Raw genomic sequence first — 19,895 nt, forward strand, 5'->3', positions numbered from 1 at the left:
GTCTTCGAGTTTTTGTGGACAATACCTTGATCGCAAACGCCTTAAAACCTACAGTTTAAAGTGCCCATTAAGGCTGCCAAGGACACTGCTACGCTGCATGAACTTTGGCGCAAAGAGATTGATGCTGTGCTTTGTCAGTGTTACTGTATCACTCGGAAATGGCGCTAAAGAGTTAAAGAACTGAGCCTGAACGTGTAGCCAAAAAAAACCCACGCCTCCAGGGGAGACTACGACCTGAACGCAGCGCCTTAGACCGCTCAGCCATCCTGACATGCTTGACTAGTCTGAGCTGTCTCCTAGGAGCCAGACCGCAGCACCGTGACATGGAAGCTGGCGGAGGACTGCCACCTGAACGCAGCACCTTAGACCGCTCGGCCATCCTGACATGCTTGACTGATTCGAGCTGTCTCCTAGGAGCCAGTCTTATAATCTGAAGGTCGTGAGTTCGAGCCTCACATGGGGCAGCGTGCTAACTTTTGGTACATGGAAGCGCTTAGATGACTGGGTGGCATTTGGTAGTAATTTGGCAATTCTCACCTGCCACGCGGGAGACCAGGGTCCGATTCCTGGCCAATGCAATTCCTGTTTTGTGTTGCTAATCTTCCAGCTCTGGGTAACAGCCTTGCAGCAATCACACCCCACTAGGACAGTAGTAGGAGCATATCAGCATTGGTGGTTTAGTGGTAGAATTCTCGCCTGCCATGCGGGAGACAAGGGTTTGATTCCCGGCCAATGCAATTGATGTTTTGTGTGGCTCCTGTTCAACCTCTGGTTGACGGCCTTTTAGCACTCACATAACACAAAGGCAAAGGAACAACGAAAGTCAGCATTGGTGGTTCAGTGGTAGAATTCTCACCTGCCATGCGAGAGACCAGGATCCGATTCTCAGCCAATGCAATTCTTCTTTTGTGTTGCTCTTCATCCAGCTCTTTGTTACAGCCTTGCAGCAATCAGAACCCACTAGGACAGCAGTATGAGCATATCGGCAATGGTGGTTCAGTGGTAGAATTCTCGCCTCCCAACCGGGAGACATGGGTCTGATACCCAGCCAATGCAATTCCTCTTTTGTGTTGCTACTCTTCAAGCTCTGGGTAACATCCTTGCAGCAATCACATCCCACTGGGACATTAGTATGAGTATATCTGCATTGGTGGTTCAGTGGTAGAATTCTCGCCTCCCACGCGGGAGACCCGGGTCCGATTCCCGGCCAATGCAAATCCTGTTTTGTGTTGCTACTCTTCCAGCTCTGGGTAACAGCCTTGCAGCAATCACACCCCACTAGGACAGCATTGGTGGTTCAGTGGTAGAATCCTGGCCTCCCACGCAGGAGACCAGGGTCCGATACTCGGCCAATGCAATTCGTCTTTTGTGTTGCTACTCTTCCAGCTCTGGATAACAGCCTTGCAGCAATCACACCCCACTAGGGCTGCAGTATTAGCATATCAGCACTGGTGGTTCACTGGTAGAAGTCTTACCTGCTATGAGGGAGACGTGGGTTCCATTCCCGGCAGACGCAATTGCTGTTTTGTGTGGCTCCTGTTACAACTCTGGTTGACGGCCTTTTAGCACTCACATAACACAAAGGCAAAGAACAACATGGGTCAGCATTGGTGGTTCAGTGGTAGAATTCTCTCCTGCCACGCTGGAGACCCGGGTCCGATTCCCGGCCAATGCAAATCCAGTTTTGTGTTGCTACTCTTCCAGCTCTGGGTAACAGCCTTGCAGCAATCACACCCAACTAGGACAGCTGTATGAGCATGTCAGCATTGGTGGTTCACTGGTAGAATTTTTGCCTGCCACGCGGAAGACCCGGGTCCGATTCTTGGCCAATGCAAATCCTGTTTTGTGTTGCTACTCTTCCAGATCTGGGTAACAGCCTTGCAGCAATCACACCCCACTGGGACATTAGTATGAGCATATCAGCATTGGTGGCTTAGTAATAGAATTCTCGCCTCCCACACAGGGGACCCAGGTCCAAGTCCTGGCCAATGCAATTCCTGTTTTGTGTTGCTACTCTTCCAGCTCTGGGTAACAGCCTTGCAGCAATCACACCCCACTAGGACAGATGTATGAGCATATCAGCATTTGTGGTTCAGTGGTAGAATTCTCGCCTCCCACGCGGGAGACCGGGGTGCGATTCCCGGCCAATGCAATTCCTGTTTTGTGTTGCTACTTTTCCAGCTCTGGGTAACACCACTGCAGCAATCACAACCCACTAGGACAGCAAAATGAGCATATAAGCATTGGTGGTTCAGTGATAGATTTCTCGCCTCCCACGCGGGAGACCCGGGTCCGATTCCCGGCCAATGCAATTCCTGTTTTGTGTTGCTAATCTTCCAGCTCTGGGTAACAGCCTTGCAGCAATCACACCCGACTAGGACAGATGTATGAGCATATCAGCATTGGTGGTAGAAATCGCGCCTCCCACGCAGGTGACCCTGGTCCGATTCCTGGCTAATGCAATTCGTGTTTTGTGTTGCTACTCTTCCAGCTCTGGGTAAAAGCCTTGCAGCAATCACACCCCACTAGGACAGCAGTATGAGCATCTCAGCATTGGTGGTTCAGTGGTAGAATTCTCGCCTGCCATGCAGGAGACCCGGGTCCGAATCCTGGCCATTGCAATTCCTGTTTTGTGTTGCTACTCTTCCAGCTCTGGGTAACATCCTTGCAGCAATCACACCCCACTAGGACAGTGGTATGAACATATAAGCATTGGTGATTCAGTGGTGGAATTCTCGCGTCCCACGTGGGAGACCCGGGTCTAATTCCCGGCCAATGCAATTCCTGTTTTGTGTTGCTACTCTTCCAGCTCTGGGTAACAGCCTTGCAGCAATCACACCCCACTAGGACAATCCATAATCATATCAGCATTGGTGGTTCAGTGGTAGAATTCTCGCCTGCCACGCGGGAGACCCGGGTCCGATTCCCGGCCAATGCAATTGTTCTTTTGTGGTGCTACTCTTCTAGCTCTGGGTAACAGCCTTGCAGCAATCACACCCAACTAGGACAGCAGTATGAGTATATCAGCATTGGTGGTTCAGTGGTAGAATTCTCGCCTGCCACGCAGGAGACCTGGGTCTGATTCCCGGCCAATGCAATTCGTCTTTTGTGTTGCTACTCTTTCAGCTCTGGGTAACAGCCTTGCAGCAATCACACCCAACTAGTACAGCAGTATGAGCATATCAGCATTGGTGGTTCAGTGGTAGAATTCTCGCCTGCCACGCGGGAGACCCGAGTCCGATTCCCGGCCAATGCAATTGCTATTTTGTGTTGCTACTCTTCCAGCTCTGGGTAACAGCCTTGCAGCAATCACAACCCACAAGGACAGCAGTATGAGCATAACATCGTTGTTGGTTCAGTGGTAAAATTCTTGTTTGTGACGCAAGAGACCCGTGTCCGTTTTCCGGCCAATGCAATTCCTGTTTTGTGTTGCTACTCTTCCAGCTCTGGGTAACAGCCTTGCAGCAATCACATCCCACTAGGGCTGCAGTATTAGCATATCAGCACTGGTGGTTCACTGGTAGAATTCTTTCCTGCCATGAGGGAGACGTGGGTTCCATTCCCAGCTGATGCAATTGCTGTTTTGTGTGGCTCCTGTTACAACTCTGGTTGACGGCCTTTTAGCAATCACATAACACAAAGGCAAAGAACAACATGGGTCAGCATTGGTGGTTCACTGGTGGAATTACTGCCTGCCATGCCGGAGACTTGGGTCGGATTTCTGGCCATTGCAAATCCTGTTTTGTGTTGCTACTCTTCCAGCTCTGGGTAACAGCCTTGCAGCAATCACACCCAACTAGGACAGCAGTATGAACATATTATCATTGGTGGTTCACTGGTAGAATTCTTGCCTGCCACGCGGGAGACCAGGGTCCGATTCCTGGCCAATGCAAGTCCTGTTTTGTGTTGCTACTCTTCCAGCTCTGGGTAACAGCCTTGCAGCAATCACACTGCACTAGGACAGTAGTATGAGCATATCAGCATTGGTGGTTCAGTGGTAGAAGTCTCTCCTCCCACGCGGGAGACCCTGGTCGGATTCCCGGCCAATGCAAATCCTGTTTTGTGTTGCTGATCTTCCAGCTCTGGGTAACAGCCCTGCAGCAATCACACCCCACTAGGACAGAAATACGAGCATATCAGCATTGGTGGTTCAGTGGTGGAATTCGTGCCTGCCACGCGGGAGACCTGGGTCCGATTTACGGCCAATGCAATTAGTCTTTTGTGTTGCTACTCTTCCAGCTCTGGGTAACAGCCTTGCAGCAACCACACCCAACTAGGACAGCAGTATGAGCATATCAGCATTGGTGGTTCAGTGGTAGAATTCTCGCCTGCAACGCAGGAGACCCAGGTCTGATTCCCGGCCAATGCAATTTGTCTTTTGTGTTGCTACTCTTCCAGCTCTGGGTAACAGCCTTGCAGCAATCACAACCCACTAGGATAGCAGTATGAGCATATCAGCATTGGTTGTTCAGTGGTAGAATTCTTGCCTCCCACGCAGGAGACCCAGGTCCGAATCCCGGTCAATGCAGTTCCTGTTTTGTGTTGTTAATCTTCCAACTCTAGGTAACAGCCTTGCAGCAATCACACCCAACTAGGACAGAAGTATGAGCATATCAACATTGGTGGTTCACTGGTGGAATTCTTGCCTGCCACGCCGGAGACCTGGGTCGGATTTCTGGCCAATGCAAATCCTGTTTTGTGTTACTACTCTTCCAGCTCTGGGTAACAGCCTTGCAGCAATCACACCCAACTAGAACAGCATTATGAACATATCAGCATTGGTGGTTCACTGGTAGAATTCTTGCCTGCCACGTGGGAGACTCGGGTCTGATTCCTGGCCAATGCAAGTCCTGTTTTGTGTTGCTACTCTTCCAGCTCTGGGTAACAGCCTTGCAGCAATCACACTGCACTAGGACAATAGTATGAGCATATCAGCATTGGTGGTTCAGTGGTAGAATTCTCTCCTCACACGCGGGAGACCCGGGTCCGATTCCCGGCCAATGAAATTCCTATTTTGTATTGCAAATCTTCCAGCTCTGGGTAACAGCCTTGCAGCAATCACACCCCACTAGGACAGTAGTATGAGCATATCAGCATTGGTGGTTCACTGGTAGAATTCTTGCCTGACACTCGGGAGACCCGGGTCCGATTCCTGGCCAATGCAAATCCTGTTTTGTGTTGCTACTCTTCCAGTTCTGGGTAACAGCCTTGCAGCCATCACAACCCACTAGGACAGAAATTGAGCATATCAGCATTGGTGGTTCAGTGGTAGAATTCTCGCCTCCCACGCGGGAGACCGGGGTCCGATTCCCGGCCAATGCAATTCGTATTTTGTGTTGCTAATCTTCCAGCTCTGGGTAACAGCCTTGCAGCAATCACACCCCACTAGGACAGAAGTGTGAGCATATCAGCATTGGTGGTTTAGTGGTAGAATTCTCGCCTCCCACGCAGGGTACCCAGCTTTGATTCCTGGCCAATGCCATTCCTCTTTTGTGTTGCTACTCTTCCTGCTCAACAGCCCTGCAGCAATCACAACCCACTAGGACATCAAAAGAAGCATATCTGCATTGGTGGTTCAGTGGTAGATTTCTTGCCTCCCACGCGGGAGACCCGGGTCCGATTCCCGACCATTGCAATTCCCGTTTTGTGTTGCTACTCTTCCAGCTCTGGGTAACAGCCTTGCAGCAATCACAACCCACTAGGACAGATCTATGAGCATATCAGCATTGGTGGTTCAGTGGTAGAATGCAAATCCTGTTTTGTGTTGCTACTCTTCCAGCTCTGGGTAACAGCCTTGCAGCAGTCACACCCCACTAGGGCAGCAATATAAGCATATCAGCATTGGTGGTTCAATGATAGAATCTCGCCTTCCACGTGGGAGACCCGGGTCCGATTCCCGGCCAATACAAATCCAGTTTTGTGTTGCTACTCTTCCAGCTCTGGGTAACAGCCTTGCAGCAATCACATCCCACTAGGGCTGCAGTATTAGCATATCAGCACTGGTGGTTCACTGGTAGAATTCTTTCCAGCTATGAGGGAGACGTGGGTTCCATTCCCAGCTGATGCAATTGCTGTTTTGTGTGGCTCCTGTTACAACTCTGGTTGACGGCCTTTTAGCACTCACATAACACAAAGGCAAAGAACAACATGGGTCAGCATTGGTGGTTCACTGGTGGAATTACTGCCTGCCATGCCGGAGACTTGGGTCGGATTTCTGGCCATTGCAAATCCTGTTTTGTGTTGCTACTCTTCCAGCTCTGGGTAACAGCCTTGCAGCAATCACACCCAACTAGGACAGCAGTATGAACATATTATCATTGGTGGTTCACTGGTAGAATTCTTGCCTGCCACGCGGGAGACCAGGGTCCGATTCCTGGCCAATGCAAGTCCTGTTTTGTGTTGCTACTCTTCCAGCTCTGGGTAACAGCCTTGCAGCAATCACACTGCACTAGGACAGTAGTAAGAGCATATCAGCATTGGTGGTTCAGTGGTAGAAGTCTCTTCTCCCACGCGGGAGACCCTGGTCGGATTCCCGGCCAATGCAAATCCTGTTTTGTGTTGCTACTCTTCCAGCTCTGGGTAACAGCCCTGCAGCAATCACACCCCACTAGGACAGAAATACGAGCATATCAGCATTGGTGGTTCAGTGGTGGAATTCGTGCCTGCCACGCGGGAGACCCGGGTCCGATTTCCGGCCAATGCAATTAGTCTTTTGTGTTGCTACTCTTCCAGCTCTGGGTAACAGCCTTGCAGCAATCACACCCCACTAGGGCAGCACTGGTAGAATTCTTTCCTGCTATGATGGAGACCTGGGTTCCATTCCTGGCTAATGCAATTGCTGTTTTGTGTGGCTCTTGTTACAACTCTGGTTGACGGATTTTTATCACTTACATAACACAAAGGCAAAGAACAACATGGGTCAGCATTGGTGGTTCAGTGGTGGAATTCTCACTTGCCAGGCTGGAGACCAGAGTCCGATTCCCGGCCAATGCAATTTCTCTTTTGTGTTGCTACTCTTTCAGCTCTGGGTAACAGCCTTGCAGCAATCACACCCAACTAGGACAGCTGTATGAGCGTATCAGCATTGGTGGTTCAGTGGTAGAATTCTCGCCTGCCACGTGGGAGACCTAGGTCCGATTCCCAGCCAATGCAAATCCTGTTTTGTGTTGCTACTCTTCCAGCTCTGGGAAACAGCCTTGCAGCAGTCACACCCCACTAAGGCAGCAATATAAGCATATTAGCATTGGTGGTTCAATGATAGAATCTCGCCTGCCACGCGGGAGACCAGGGTCTGATTCCTGGCCAATGCAAATCCTGTTTTGTGTTGCTACTCTTCCAGCTCTGGTTAACAGCCTTGCAGCAATCACACCCCATTAGGACAGAAGAATGAGCATTTGAGCATTGGTGGTTCAGTCGTAGAATTCTCGTCTGCGACGAGGGAGACCCTTGTCTGATTTCCAGCCAATGCAATTACTGTTTTGTGTTGCTACTCATCCAGCTCTAGGTAACAGCCTGGCAGCAATTACTCCCCTCTAGGACAGCTGTATGAGCATATCAACATTGGTGCTTCAGTGGTAGAATTCTCGCTTGCCACGCGGGACGCCTGGAGTTGAGTCCTGACTAATACAGAAGTGGTTTTATGTGGCGTCTGTTCCAGCTCTGGTTGATGGACTTTTAGCACTCACACAAAGGCAAGGAACAGGGTAGGTCAGCGTTGGTGGTTCAGTGGTAAACTTCCCGTTTGTGACGCGGGAGACCTGTGTCTGTTTTCTGGCCAATGCAAATCCTGTTTTTTGTTGCTACTCTTCCAGCTCTGGGTAACAGCCCTGCAGCAATCACACCCTACTAGGACAGCAATATAAGCATATCAGCATTGGTGGTTCAGTGATAGAATCTCGCCTGCCACGCAGGAGACCCGGGTCCGATTCCTGGCCAATGCAAATCCTGTTTTGTGTTGCTACTCTTCCAGCTCTTGTTAACAGCCTTGCAGCAATCACACCCCATTAGGACAGCAGAATGAGCATTTCAGCATTGGTGGTTCAGTGGTAGAATTCTCGCTTGCCACGCGGGACACCTGGAGTCGAGTCCTGACTAATACAGAAGTGGTTTTATGTGGCATCTGTTCCAGCTCTGGTTGATGGACTTTTAGCACTCACACAAAGGCAAGGAACAAGGTAGGTCAGCGTTGGTGGTTCAGTGGTAAACTTCCCGTTTGTGACGCGGGAGACCCGTGTCTGTTATCTGGCCAATGCAATCCTGTTTTGTGTTGCTACTCTTCCAGCGTTGGGTAACAGCCTTGCAGCAATCACACCCCACTAGGACAGTAGTATGAGCATATCAGCATTGGTGGTTCAGTGGTAGAATTCTCGCCTCCCACGCGGGAGACCCGGGTCCGATTCCCGGCCAATGCAATTCCTATTTTGTGTTGCTAATCTTCCAGCTCTGGGTAACAGCCTTGCAGCAATCACACCCCACTAGGGCTGCAGCATTAGCATATCAGCACTGGTGGTTCACTGGTAGAATTCTTTCCTGCTATGAGGGAGACCTGGGTTCCATTCCTGGCTAATGCAATTGCTGTTTTGTGTGGCTCCTGTTACAACTCTGGTTGACGGATTTTTAGCACTAACAGCCTTGCAGCAATCACAACCCACTAGGACATAAGTCCTAGTGGGTTGCAAGGCCCACTAGGCCCGCTAGGACATAAGTACAAGCATATCAGTGTTGGTGGTTCAGTGGTAAAATTCCCCTTTGTGACGCGGGAGATCCGTGTCTGTTTTCCAGCCAATGCAATTCCTGTTTTGTGTTGCTACTCTTCCAGCTCTGGGTAACAGCCTTGCAGCAGTCACACCCCACTAGGGCAGCAATATAAGCATATCAGCATTGGTGGTTCAGTGATAGAATCTCACCTGCCACACTGGAGACCCGGGTCCGATTCCTGGCCAATGCAAATCCTGTTTTGTGTTGCTACTCTTCCAGCTCTGGTTAACAGCCTTGCAGCAATCACACCCCATTAGGACAGCAGAATGAGCATTTCAGCATTGGTGGTTCAGTGATAGAATCTCGCCTGCCACGCAGGAGACCCGTGTCTGTTTTCTGGCCAATGCAAATCCTGTTTTGTGTTGCTACTCTTCCAGCTCTGGGTAACAGCCTTGCAGCAATCACACCCCACTAGGACAGTAGTATGAGCATATCAGCATTGGTGGTTCAGTGGTAGAATTCTCGCCTCCCACGCGGGAGACCCGGGTCCGATTCCCGGCCAATGCAATTCCTATTTTGTGTTGCTAATCTTCCAGCTCTGGGTAACAGCCTTGCAGCAATCACACCCCACTAGGGCTGCAGCATTAGCATATCAGCACTGGTGGTTCACTGGTAGAATTCTTTCCTGCTATGAGGGAGACCTGGGTTCCATTCCTGGTTAATGCAATTGCTGTTTTGTGTGGCTCCTGTTACAACGCTGGTTGACGGATTTTTAGCACTAACAGCCTTGCAGGAATCACAACCCACTAGGACATAAGTCCTAGTGGGTTGCAAGGCCCACTAGGCCCGCTAGGACATAAGTACAAGCATATCAGTGTTGGTGGTTCAGTGGTAAAATTCCTGTTTGTGACGAGGGAGACCCTTGTCTGATTTCCAGCCAATGCAATTACTGTTTTGTGTTGCTACTCATCCAGCTCTAGGTAACAGCCTGGCAGCAATTACTCCCCTCTAGGACAGCTGTATGAGCATATCAACATTGGTGCTTCAGTGGTAGAATTCTCGCTTGCCACGCGGGACGCCTGGAGTTGAGTCCTGACTAATACAGAAGTGGTTTTATGTGGCGTCTGTTCCAGCTCTGGTTGATGGACTTTTAGCACTCACACAAAGGCAAGGAACAAGGTAGGTCAGCGTTGGTGGTTCAGTGGTAAACTTCCCGTTTGTGACGCGGGAGACCTGTGTCTGTTTTCTGGCCAATGCAAATCCTGTTTTTTGTTGCTACTCTTCCAGCTCTGGGTAACAGCCTTGCAGCAATTACACCCCACTAGGACAGCAATATAAGCATATCAGCATTGGTGGTTCAGTGATAGAATCTCGCCTGCCACGCAGGAGACCCGGGTCCAATTCCTGGCCAATGCAAATCCTGTTTTGTGTTGCTACTCTTCCAGCTCTTGTTAACAGCCTTGCAGCAATCACACCCCATTAGGACAGCAGAATGAGCATTTCAGCATTGGTGGTTCAGTCGTAGAATTCTCGTCTGCGACGAGGGAGACCCGTGTCTGATTTCCAGCCAATGCAATTACTGTTTTGTGTTGCTACTCTTCCAGCTCTGGGTAACAGCCTGGCAGCAATTACTCCCCTCTAGGACAGCTGTATGAGCATATCAGCATTGGTGGTTCAGTGGTAGAATTCTCGCTTGCCACACGGGACACCTAGAGTTGAGTCCTGACTAATACAGAAGTGGTTTTATGTGGCATCTGTTCCAGCTCTGGTTGATGGACTTTTAGCACTCACACAAAGGCAAGGAACAAGGTAGGTCAGCGTTGGTGGTTCATTGGTAAACTTCCCGTTTGAGACGCGGGAGATCCGTGTCTGTTTTCTGGCCAATGCAAATCCTGTTTTGTGTTGCTACTCTTCCAGCTCTGGGTAACAGCCTTGCAGCAATCACACCCCACTAGGACAGAAGTATGAGCATATCAGCATTGGTGGTTCAGTGGTAGAATTCTCGCCTCCCACGCGGGAGACCCGGGTCCGATTCCCGGCCAATGCAATTCCTATTTTGTGTTGCTAATCTTCCAGCTCTGGGTAACAGCCTTGCAGCAATCACACCCCACTAGGGCTGCAGCATTAGCATATCAGCACTGGTGGTTCACTGGTAGAATTCTTTCCTGCTATGAGGGAGACCTGGGTTCCATTCCTGGCTAATGCAATTGCTGTTTTGTGTGGCTCCTGTTACAACTCTGGTTGACGGATTTTTAGCACTAACAGCCTTGCAGCAATCACAACCCACTAGGACATAAGTCCTAGTGGGTTGCAAGGCCCACTAGGCCCGCTAGGACATAAGTACAAGCATATCACTGTTGGTGGTTCAGTGGTAAAATTCCCCTTTGTGACGCAGGAGATCCGTGTCTGTTTTCCAGCCAATGCAATTCCTGTTTTGTGTTGCTACTCTTCCAGCTCTGGGTAACAGCCTTGCAGCAGTAACACCCCACTAGGGCAGCAATATAAGCATATCAGCATTGGTGGTTCAGTGATAGAAGCTCACCTGCCACACGGGAGACCCGGGTCCGATTCCTGGCCAATGCAAATCCTGTTTTGTGTTGCTACTCTTCCAGCTCTTGTTAACAGCCTTGCAGCAATCACACCCCATTAGGACAGCAGAATGAGCATTTCAGCATTGGTGGTTCAGTGGTAGAATTCTCGCTTGCCACGCGGGACACCTGGGGTCGAGTCCTGACTAATACAGAAGTGGTTTTATATGGCATCTGTTCCAGCTCTGGTTGATGGACTTTTAGCACTCACACAAAGGCAAGGAACAAGGTAGGTCAGCGTTGGTGGTTCAGTGGTAAACTTCCCGTTTGTGACGCGGGAGACCCGTGTCTGTTTTCTGGCCAATGCAAATCCTGTTTTGTGTTGCTACTCTTCCAGCTCTGGGTAACAGCCTTGCAGCAATCACACCCCACTAGGACAGTAGTATGAGCATATCAGCATTGGTGGTTCAGTGGTAGAATTCTCGCCTCCCACGCGGGAGACCCGGGTCCGATTCCCGGCCAATGCAATTCCTATTTTGTGTTGCTAATCTTCCAGCTCTGGGTAACAGCCTTGCAGCAATCACACCCCACTAGGGCTGCAGCATTAGCATATCAGCACTGGTGGTTCACTGGTAAAATTCTTTCCTGCTATGAGGGAGACCTGGGTTCCATTCCTGGCTAATGCAATTGCTGTTTTGTGTGGCTCCTGTTACAACTCTGGTTGACGGATTTTTAGCACTAACAGCCTTGCAGCAATCACAACCCACTAGGACATAAGTCCTAGTGGGTTGCAAGGCCCACTAGGCCCGCTAGGACATAAGTACAAGCATATCACTGTTGGTGGTTCAGTGGTAAAATTCCCCTTTGTGACGCAGGAGATCCGTGTCTGTTTTCCAGCCAATGCAATTCCTGTTTTGTGTTGCTACTCTTCCAGCTCTGGGTAACAGCCTTGCAGCAGTAACACCCCACTAGGGCAGCAATATAAGCATATCAGCATTGGTGGATCAGTGATAGAAGCTCACCTGCCACACGGGAGACCCGGGTCCGATTCCTGGCCAATGCAAATCCTGTTTTGTGTTGCTACTCTTCCAGCTCTTGTTAACAGCCTTGCAGCAATCACACCCCATTAGGACAGCAAAATGAGCATTTCAGCATTGGTGGTTCAGTGGTAGAATTCTCGCTTGCCACGCGGGACACCTGGAGTCGAGTCCTGACTAATACAGAAGTGGTTTTATATGGCATCTGTTCCAGCTCTGGTTGATGGACTTTTAGCACTCACACAAAGGCAAGGAACAAGGTAGGTCAGCGTTGGTGGTTCAGTGGTAAACTTCCCGTTTGTGACGCGGGAGACCCGTGTCTGTTTTCTGGCCAATGCAAATCCTGTTTTGTGTTGCTACTCTTCCAGCTCTGGGTAACAGCCTTGCAGCAATCACACCCCACTAGGACAGTAGTATGAGCATATCAGCATTGGTGGTTCAGTGGTAGAATTCTCGCCTCCCACGCGGGAGACCCGGGTCCGATTCCCGGCCAATGCAATTCCTATTTTGTGTTGCTAATCTTCCAGCTCTGGGTAACAGCCTTGCAGCAATCACACCCCACTAGGGCTGCAGCATTAGCATATCAGCACTGGTGGTTCACTGGTAGAATTCTTTCCTGCTATGAGGGAGACCTGGGTTCCATTCCTGGCTAATGCAATTGCTGTTTTGTGTGGCTCCTGTTACAACTCTGGTTGACGGATTTTTAGCACTAACAGCCTTGCAGCAATCACAACCCACTAGGACATACGTCCTAGTGGGTTGCAAGGCCCACTAGGCCCGCTAGGACATAAGTACAAGCATATCAGTGTTGGTGGTTCAGTGGTAAAATTCCCGTTTGTTACGCGGGAGACCCTTGTCTGATTTCCAGCCAATGCAATAACTGTTTTGTGTTGCTACTCATCCAGCTCTAGGTAACAGCCTGGCAGCAATTACTCCCCTCTAGGACAGCTGTATGAGCATATCAACATTGGTGCTTCAGTGGTAGAATTCTCGCTTGCCACGCGGGACGCCTGGAGTTGAGTCCTGACTAATACAGAAGTGGTTTTATGTGGCGTCTGTTCCAGCTCTGGTTGATGGACTTTTAGCACTCACACAAAGGCAAGGAACAAGGTAGGTCAGCGTTGGTGGTTCAGTGGTAAACTTCTCGTTTGTGACGCGGGAGACCTGTGTCTGTTTTCTGGCCAATGCAAATCCTGTTTTTTGTTGCTACTCTTCCAGCTCTGGGTAACAGCCTTGCAGCAATCACACCCCACTAGGACAGCAATATAAGCATATCAGCATTGGTGGTTCAGTGATAGAATCTCGCCTGCCACGCAGGAGACCCGGGTCCGATTCCTGGCCAATGCAAATCCTGTTTTGTGTTGCCACTCTTCCAGCTCTTGTTAACAGCCTTGCAGCAATCACACCCCATTAGGACAGCAGAATGAGCATTTCAGCATTGGTGGTTCAGTCGTAGAATTCTCGTCTGCGACGAGGGAGACCCGTGTCTGATTTCCAGCCAATGCAATTACTGTTTTGTGTTGCTACTCTTCCAGCTCTGGGTAACAGCCTGGCAGCAATTACTCCCCTCTAGGACAGCTGTATGAGCATATCAGCATTGGTGGTTCAGTGGTAGAATTCTCGCTTGCCACGTGGGACACCTGGAGTCGAGTCCTGACTAATACAGAAGTGGTTTTATGTGGCATCTGTTCCAACTCTGGTTTATGGACTTTTAGCACTCACACAAAGGCAAGGAACAAGGTAGGTCAGCGTTGGTGGTTCAGTGGTAAACTTCCCGTTTGTGACGCGGGAGAACCGTGTCTGTTTTCTGGCCAATGCAAATCCTGTTTTGTGTTGCTACTCTTCCAGCTCTGGGTAACAGCCTTGCAGCAATCACACCCCACTAGGACAGTAGTATGAGCATATCAGCATTGGTGGTTCAGTGGTAGAATTCTCGCCTCATAAGTCCTAGTGGGTTGCAAGGCCCACTAGGCCCGCTAGGACATAAGTACAAGCATATCAGTGTTGGTGGTTCAGTGGTAAAATTCCCGTTTGTGACGCGGGAGATCCGTGTCTGTTTTCCAGCCAATGCAATTCCTGTTTTGTGTTGCTACTCTTCCAGCTCTGGGTAACAGCCTTGCAGCAGTCACACCCCACTAGGGCAGCAATATAAGCATATCAGCATTGGTGGTTCAGTGATAGAATCTCACCTGCCACACGGGAGACCCGGGTCCGATTCCTGGCCAATGCAAATCCTGTTTTGTGTTGCTACTCTTCCAGCTCTGGTTAACAGCCTTGCAGCAATCACACCCCATTAGGACAGCAGAATGAGCATTTCAGCATTGGTGGTTCAGTCGTAGAACTCTCGTCTGCGACGAGGGAGACCCGTGTCTGATTTCCAGCCAATGCAATTACTGTTTTGTGTTGCTACTCATCCAGCTCTGGGTAACAGCCTGGCAGCAATTACTCCCCTCTAGGACAGCTATATGAGCATATCAGCATTGGTGGTTCAGTGGTAGAATTGTCACTTGCCACGCGGGACACCTGGAGTCGAGTCCTGACTAATACAGAAGTGGTTTTATGTGGCGTCTGTTCCAGCTCTGGTTGATGGACTTTTAGCACTCACACAAAGGCAAGGAACAAGGTAGATCAGTGTTGGTGGTTCAGTGGTAAACTTCCCGTTTGTGACGCGGGAGACCCGTTTCTGTTTTCTGGCCAATGCAAATCCTGTTTTGTGTTGCTACTCTTCCAGCTCTGGGTAACAGCCTTGCAGCAATCACACCCCACTAGGACAGTAGTAAGAGCATATCAGCATTGGTGGTTCAGGCAGAATTCTCGCCTCCCACGTGGGAGACCTGGGTCTGATTCCCGGCCAATGCAATTCCTATTTTGTGTTGCTAATCTTCCAGCTCTGGGTAACAGCCTTGCAGCAATCACACCCAACTAGGGCTGCAGCATTAGCATATCAGCACTGGTGGTTCACTGGTAGAATTCTTTCCTGCTATGAGGGAGACCTGGGTTCCATTCCTGGCTAATGCAATTTCTCTTTTGTGTGGCTCCTGTTACAACTCTGGTTGACGGATATTTAGCACTCACATAACACAAAGGCAAAGAACAACATGGGTCAGCATTGGTGGTTCAGTGGTGGAATTCTCACTTGCCACGCTGGAGACCTGAGTCCGATTCCCGGCCAATGCAATTTCTGTTTTGTGTTGCTACTCTTTTAGCTCTGGGTAACAGCCTTGCAGCAATCACACCCAACTAGGACAGCAGTATGAGCATATCAGCATTGGTGGTTCAGTGGTAGAATTCTCGCCTGCCACGCGGGAGACCCGGGTCCGATTCCCGGCCAATGCAAATCCTGTTTTGTGTTGCTACTCTTCCAGCACTGAGTAACAGCCTTGCAGCAATCACAACCCACTAGGACATGAGTACGAACATATCAGTGTTGGTGGTTCAGTGGTAAAATTCCCGTTTGTGACGTGGGAGATCCGTGTCTGTTTTCCAGCCAATGCAATTCCTGTTTTGTGTTGCTACTCTTCCAGCTCTGGGTAACAGCCTTGCAGCAGTCACACCCCACTAGGGCAGCAATATAAGCATATCAGCATTGGTGATTCAGTGATAGAATCTCACCTGCCACACGGGAGACCTGGGTCCGATTCCTGGCCAATGCAAATCCTGTTTTGTGTTGCTACTCTTCCAGCTCTGGTTAACAGCCTTGCAGCAATCACACCCCATTAGGACAGCAGAATGAGCATTTCAGCATTGGTGGTTCAGTCGTAGAACTCTTGTCTGCGACGAGGGAGACCCGTGTCTGATTTCCAGCCAATGCAATTACTGTTTTGTGTTTCTACTCATCCAGCTCTGGGTAACAGCCTGGCAGCAATTACTCCCCTCTAGGAAATCTATATGAGCATATCAGCATTGGTGGTTCAGTGGTAGAATTCTCGCTTGCCACGCGGGACACCACGAGTCGAGTCCTGACTAATACAGAAGTGGTTTTATGTGGTGTCTGTTCCAGCTCTGGTTGATGGACTTTTAGCAATCACACAAAGGCAATGAACAAGGTAGGTCAGTGTTGGTGGTTCAGTGGTAAACTTCCCGTTTGTGACGCGGGAGACCCGTGTCTGTTTTCTGGCCAATGCAAATCCTGTTTTGTGTTGCTACTCTTCCAGGTCTGGGTAACAGCCTTGCAGCAATCACACCACACTAGGACAGTAGTATGAGCATATCAGCATTGGGGGTTCAGTGGTAGAATTCTCGCCTCCCACGCGGGAGACCCGGGTCCGATTCCCAGCCAATGCAAATCCTATTTTGTGTTGCTAATCTTCCAGCTCTGGGTAACAGCCTTGCAGCAATCACACCCCACTAGGGCTGCAGCATTAGTATATCAGCACTGGTGGTTCACTGGTAGAATTCTTTCCTGCTATGAGGGAGACCTGGGTTCCATTCCTGACTAATGGAATTGCTCTATTGTGTGGCTCCTGTTACAACTCTGGTTGACGGATTATTAGCATTCACATAACACAAAGGCAAAGAACAATATGGGTCAGCATTGGTGGTTCAGTGGTGGAATTCTCACTTGCCACGCTGGAGACCCGAGTCCGATTCCCGGCCAATGCAATTTCTGTTTTGTGTTGCTACTCTTTCAGCCCTGGGTAACAGCCTTGCAGCAATCACACCCAACTAGGACAGCAGTATGAGCATATCAGCATTGGTGGTTCAGTGGTAGAATTCTCGCCTGCCACGCGGGAGACCCGGGTCCAATTCCCGGCCAATGCAAATCCTGTTTTGTGTTGCTACTCTTCCAGCTCTGGGTAACAGCTTTGCAGCAATCACAACCCACTAGGACATAAGTACGAGCATATCAGCGTTGGTGGTTCAGTGGTAAAATTCCCGTTTGTGACGCGGGAGATCCGTGTCTGTTTTCCAGCCAATGCAATTCCTGTTTTGTGTTGCTACTCTTCCAGCTCTGGGTAACAGCCTTGCAGCAGTCACACCCCACTAGAGCAGCAATATAAGCATATCAGCATTGGTGGTTCAGTGATAGAATCTCGCCTGCCACGCGGGAGACCCGGGTCCGATTCTTGGCCAATGCAAATCCTGTTTTGTGTCGCTACTCATCCAGCTCTGGGTAACAGCCTGGCAGCAATTACTCCCCTCTAGGACAGCTGTATGAGCATATCAGCATTGGTGGTTCAGTGGTGGAATTCTCGCTTGCCACACGGGACACCAAGAGTGTCACTTCTGACTAATACAGAAGTGATTTTATGTGGCTTCTGTTCCAGCTCTGGTTGATGGACTTTTAGCACTCACACAAAGGCAAGGAACAAGGTAGGTCAGCGTTGGTGGTTCATTGGTAAACTTCCCGTTTGTGACGCGGGAGATCCGTGTCTGTTTTCTGGCCAATGCAAATCCTGTTTTGTGTTGCTATTCCAGCTCTGGGTAACAGCCTTGCAGCAGTCACACCCCAATAGGACAGCAGCAGGAGTATGTAAGCATTGGTGGTTCAGTGCTAGAATTCTTGTCTGCCATGTGGGAGATCCGGGTTTGATTCCCTGCCAATGCGATTCCTGGTTTTTGTTGCTACTCTTCCAGCTCTGGGTAACAGCCTTGCAGCAGTCACACCCCACTAGGGCAGCAATTTAAGTATAACAGCATTGGTAGTTCAGTGGTAGAGCTCTCACTTGCCACGTGGGAGGACCGGGTGTTCGATTCCTGGCCAATGAAATTCCTGTTTTGTGTTGCTACTCTTCCAGCTCTGGGTAACAGCCTAGCAGCAATCACACCCCACTAGGACAGCAGTATGAGTAGTCAGCATTGGTGGTTCTGTGGTAGAATTCTCACCTGCCACGCGAGAGACCTGGCATCGATTCCCAGCTATTACAATTGCTGGTTTGCTTTTTTACAAAAGCTCTGGTTGTCGGCCTGTTAGCACTCACACAACACAAAGGCAAGAAACAACATGGATCAGCATTGGTGCTTCAGTGGTAGAATTCTCGCCTGCCACGTGGGAGACCCAGGTCTGATTCTCGGCTAATGCAAATACTGTTTTGTGATGCTACTCTTCCAGCTCTGGGTAACAGCCTTGTAGTAATCACACCCCACTAGGGCAGCAATTTGAGTATATCTGCATTGGTGGTTCAGTGGTAGAATTCTCGCCTACCATGCGGGACACATGAGTTCAATTCTTGTCTAGTGCAGTTGCTGTTTTGTGTGGCTCCTTTTCCAGCTACATGTAACTGCCTTTCAGCACTGACTCCCCACAAGGGCAAAAGAACATATGTGCCAGCGTTGGTGTTTCAGTAGTAGAATTTTCGCCTGCCTTGTGGAAGACCTGGGTCTGATTGCCAGCCAATGCAGTTGCTGGTCTGTGTTGCTACTCTTCCAGCTGCATGTAACAGCATAGCAGCAATCACACCCTACAAGGGTAGGATAACATGTGTTTCAGCATTGATGGTTTAGGGCTCTATCATATGCGCAGCGCAACAGTATTTTGCTAGTTTAAGCTTGACACAAGAGTCGTTTTGAGGCGTTGCGCTACGCTGTTTAAATAGCAAATGCATTAGTGCTCACATGTGCACCCAAAGGCGTTCTGGTCTAAAAAAAGAAGGTGTTCTGAGGCGCACTGCTGGCGCGTTGCTATTTTGAGAAACTAAAACATATTTTTCATTAGACCAAAACAAACCCGGTCTAAACACCTGCACAGAGTTGCACCTTGCTTACACACTGCTTAATATGCACAAGAGAGCAATAGGCAAATATCTTTACATATGAAAAAAATTTAATATTAAGGATATATATAGGATATAATAAGAATAGATATAGGATATAAATATTAAGGATTAAAATATTACAAAACATATTATTTTCTAGCCTACATAAATATGAAAAATCACAGCTTTTATGTCTTCTTCATCTCGGGAGGCTTTTTCAGTTTATTCATAACAATTTGCTTTTGTATAATGTTATTATTATTAGCAGTATTATTTATTATATCCATATTTATCTTTGTTTTATTAAAAACAAGCTTACATTTGCCCACCTGTCAGGTTTTAAACCATATGGGGCACAGCATGTGTTTTAGGATATAACTCAGGTTTTTGAACACACTTCGTTATTGTTGTTCATTTATTAGTTTGCTGAAAATTAGAACTGAATTTAGAAATAGTTTTGAAATGAATATTTGCGCTTAACAAATACAATTAATTATTTATAGACTAATTGATGTCTGTGCGTAAAGGTTTCCATATCCAAGAGCGAAAGTGAAAGTAGATCATTTATCTCTCATTCTCACGCAGTAGATGCTCTGTTTAACAGTTTTCTTTTTAAAAAAAACAGTTAACTGTTTGCTTGTGAAATGCTCAGTTTTTCCACTTAGACTTACTTTGCATCCTGTAAATAGCAAATGTGCTTATGGCGCAACGCAGCTGGCTCTTAAAGGTAATGGGAGATGAGGCTCTAATTGGTTTGTTCTCAAAACACACCTATAACTCATTAAGAAAATAAACTCAACCCTTTTAGACCATGCGCCTTGGCGCAAAGCGGATTTTCCCGTCCTTAAATTATCAAAAATGCATTCTGACACATCCTGAAAGCGTTTGCACCCTGCATTTTGCGCTCTGCGCATGGACCGTCAAAATAGAGCCCTTAG

General features: G+C 48.9%; 13 non-coding genes across 13 annotated transcripts; all 13 read left to right on the plus strand.

The window, feature by feature from the left end:
* Positions 1–1,144: 1,144 nt before the first annotated feature.
* On the plus strand, positions 1,145–1,215 carry trnag-ccc (transfer RNA glycine (anticodon CCC)). The gene has a single exon. It is a non-coding gene; the product is annotated as a tRNA-Gly (tRNA).
* A 1,025-nt stretch (positions 1,216–2,240) lies between these two features.
* trnag-ccc (transfer RNA glycine (anticodon CCC)) lies at positions 2,241–2,311 on the plus strand. Its single transcript has one exon. It is a non-coding gene; the product is annotated as a tRNA-Gly (tRNA).
* A 556-nt stretch (positions 2,312–2,867) lies between these two features.
* On the plus strand, positions 2,868–2,938 carry trnag-gcc (transfer RNA glycine (anticodon GCC)). The gene has a single exon. It is a non-coding gene; the product is annotated as a tRNA-Gly (tRNA).
* Positions 2,939–3,185: 247 nt separating this feature from the next.
* trnag-gcc (transfer RNA glycine (anticodon GCC)) lies at positions 3,186–3,256 on the plus strand. Its single transcript has one exon. It is a non-coding gene; the product is annotated as a tRNA-Gly (tRNA).
* Positions 3,257–5,251: 1,995 nt separating this feature from the next.
* On the plus strand, positions 5,252–5,322 carry trnag-ccc (transfer RNA glycine (anticodon CCC)). The gene has a single exon. It is a non-coding gene; the product is annotated as a tRNA-Gly (tRNA).
* Positions 5,323–8,340: 3,018 nt separating this feature from the next.
* On the plus strand, positions 8,341–8,411 carry trnag-ccc (transfer RNA glycine (anticodon CCC)). The gene has a single exon. It is a non-coding gene; the product is annotated as a tRNA-Gly (tRNA).
* A 782-nt stretch (positions 8,412–9,193) lies between these two features.
* trnag-ccc (transfer RNA glycine (anticodon CCC)) lies at positions 9,194–9,264 on the plus strand. The gene has a single exon. It is a non-coding gene; the product is annotated as a tRNA-Gly (tRNA).
* A 1,409-nt stretch (positions 9,265–10,673) lies between these two features.
* trnag-ccc (transfer RNA glycine (anticodon CCC)) lies at positions 10,674–10,744 on the plus strand. The gene has a single exon. It is a non-coding gene; the product is annotated as a tRNA-Gly (tRNA).
* Positions 10,745–11,681: 937 nt separating this feature from the next.
* Positions 11,682–11,752, plus strand: trnag-ccc (transfer RNA glycine (anticodon CCC)). Its single transcript has one exon. It is a non-coding gene; the product is annotated as a tRNA-Gly (tRNA).
* Positions 11,753–12,689: 937 nt separating this feature from the next.
* trnag-ccc (transfer RNA glycine (anticodon CCC)) lies at positions 12,690–12,760 on the plus strand. The gene has a single exon. It is a non-coding gene; the product is annotated as a tRNA-Gly (tRNA).
* Positions 12,761–15,527: 2,767 nt separating this feature from the next.
* trnag-gcc (transfer RNA glycine (anticodon GCC)) lies at positions 15,528–15,598 on the plus strand. The gene has a single exon. It is a non-coding gene; the product is annotated as a tRNA-Gly (tRNA).
* A 1,354-nt stretch (positions 15,599–16,952) lies between these two features.
* trnag-gcc (transfer RNA glycine (anticodon GCC)) lies at positions 16,953–17,023 on the plus strand. The gene has a single exon. It is a non-coding gene; the product is annotated as a tRNA-Gly (tRNA).
* Positions 17,024–18,373: 1,350 nt separating this feature from the next.
* Positions 18,374–18,444, plus strand: trnag-acc (transfer RNA glycine (anticodon ACC)). The gene has a single exon. It is a non-coding gene; the product is annotated as a tRNA-Gly (tRNA).
* Positions 18,445–19,895: the final 1,451 nt, after the last annotated feature.

The sequence above is a fragment of the Danio rerio genome, chromosome 4 (genome assembly GCF_049306965.1).
Source record: "Danio rerio strain Tuebingen ecotype United States chromosome 4, GRCz12tu, whole genome shotgun sequence".
Classification (NCBI taxonomy): Eukaryota; Metazoa; Chordata; class Actinopteri; order Cypriniformes; family Danionidae; genus Danio; species Danio rerio.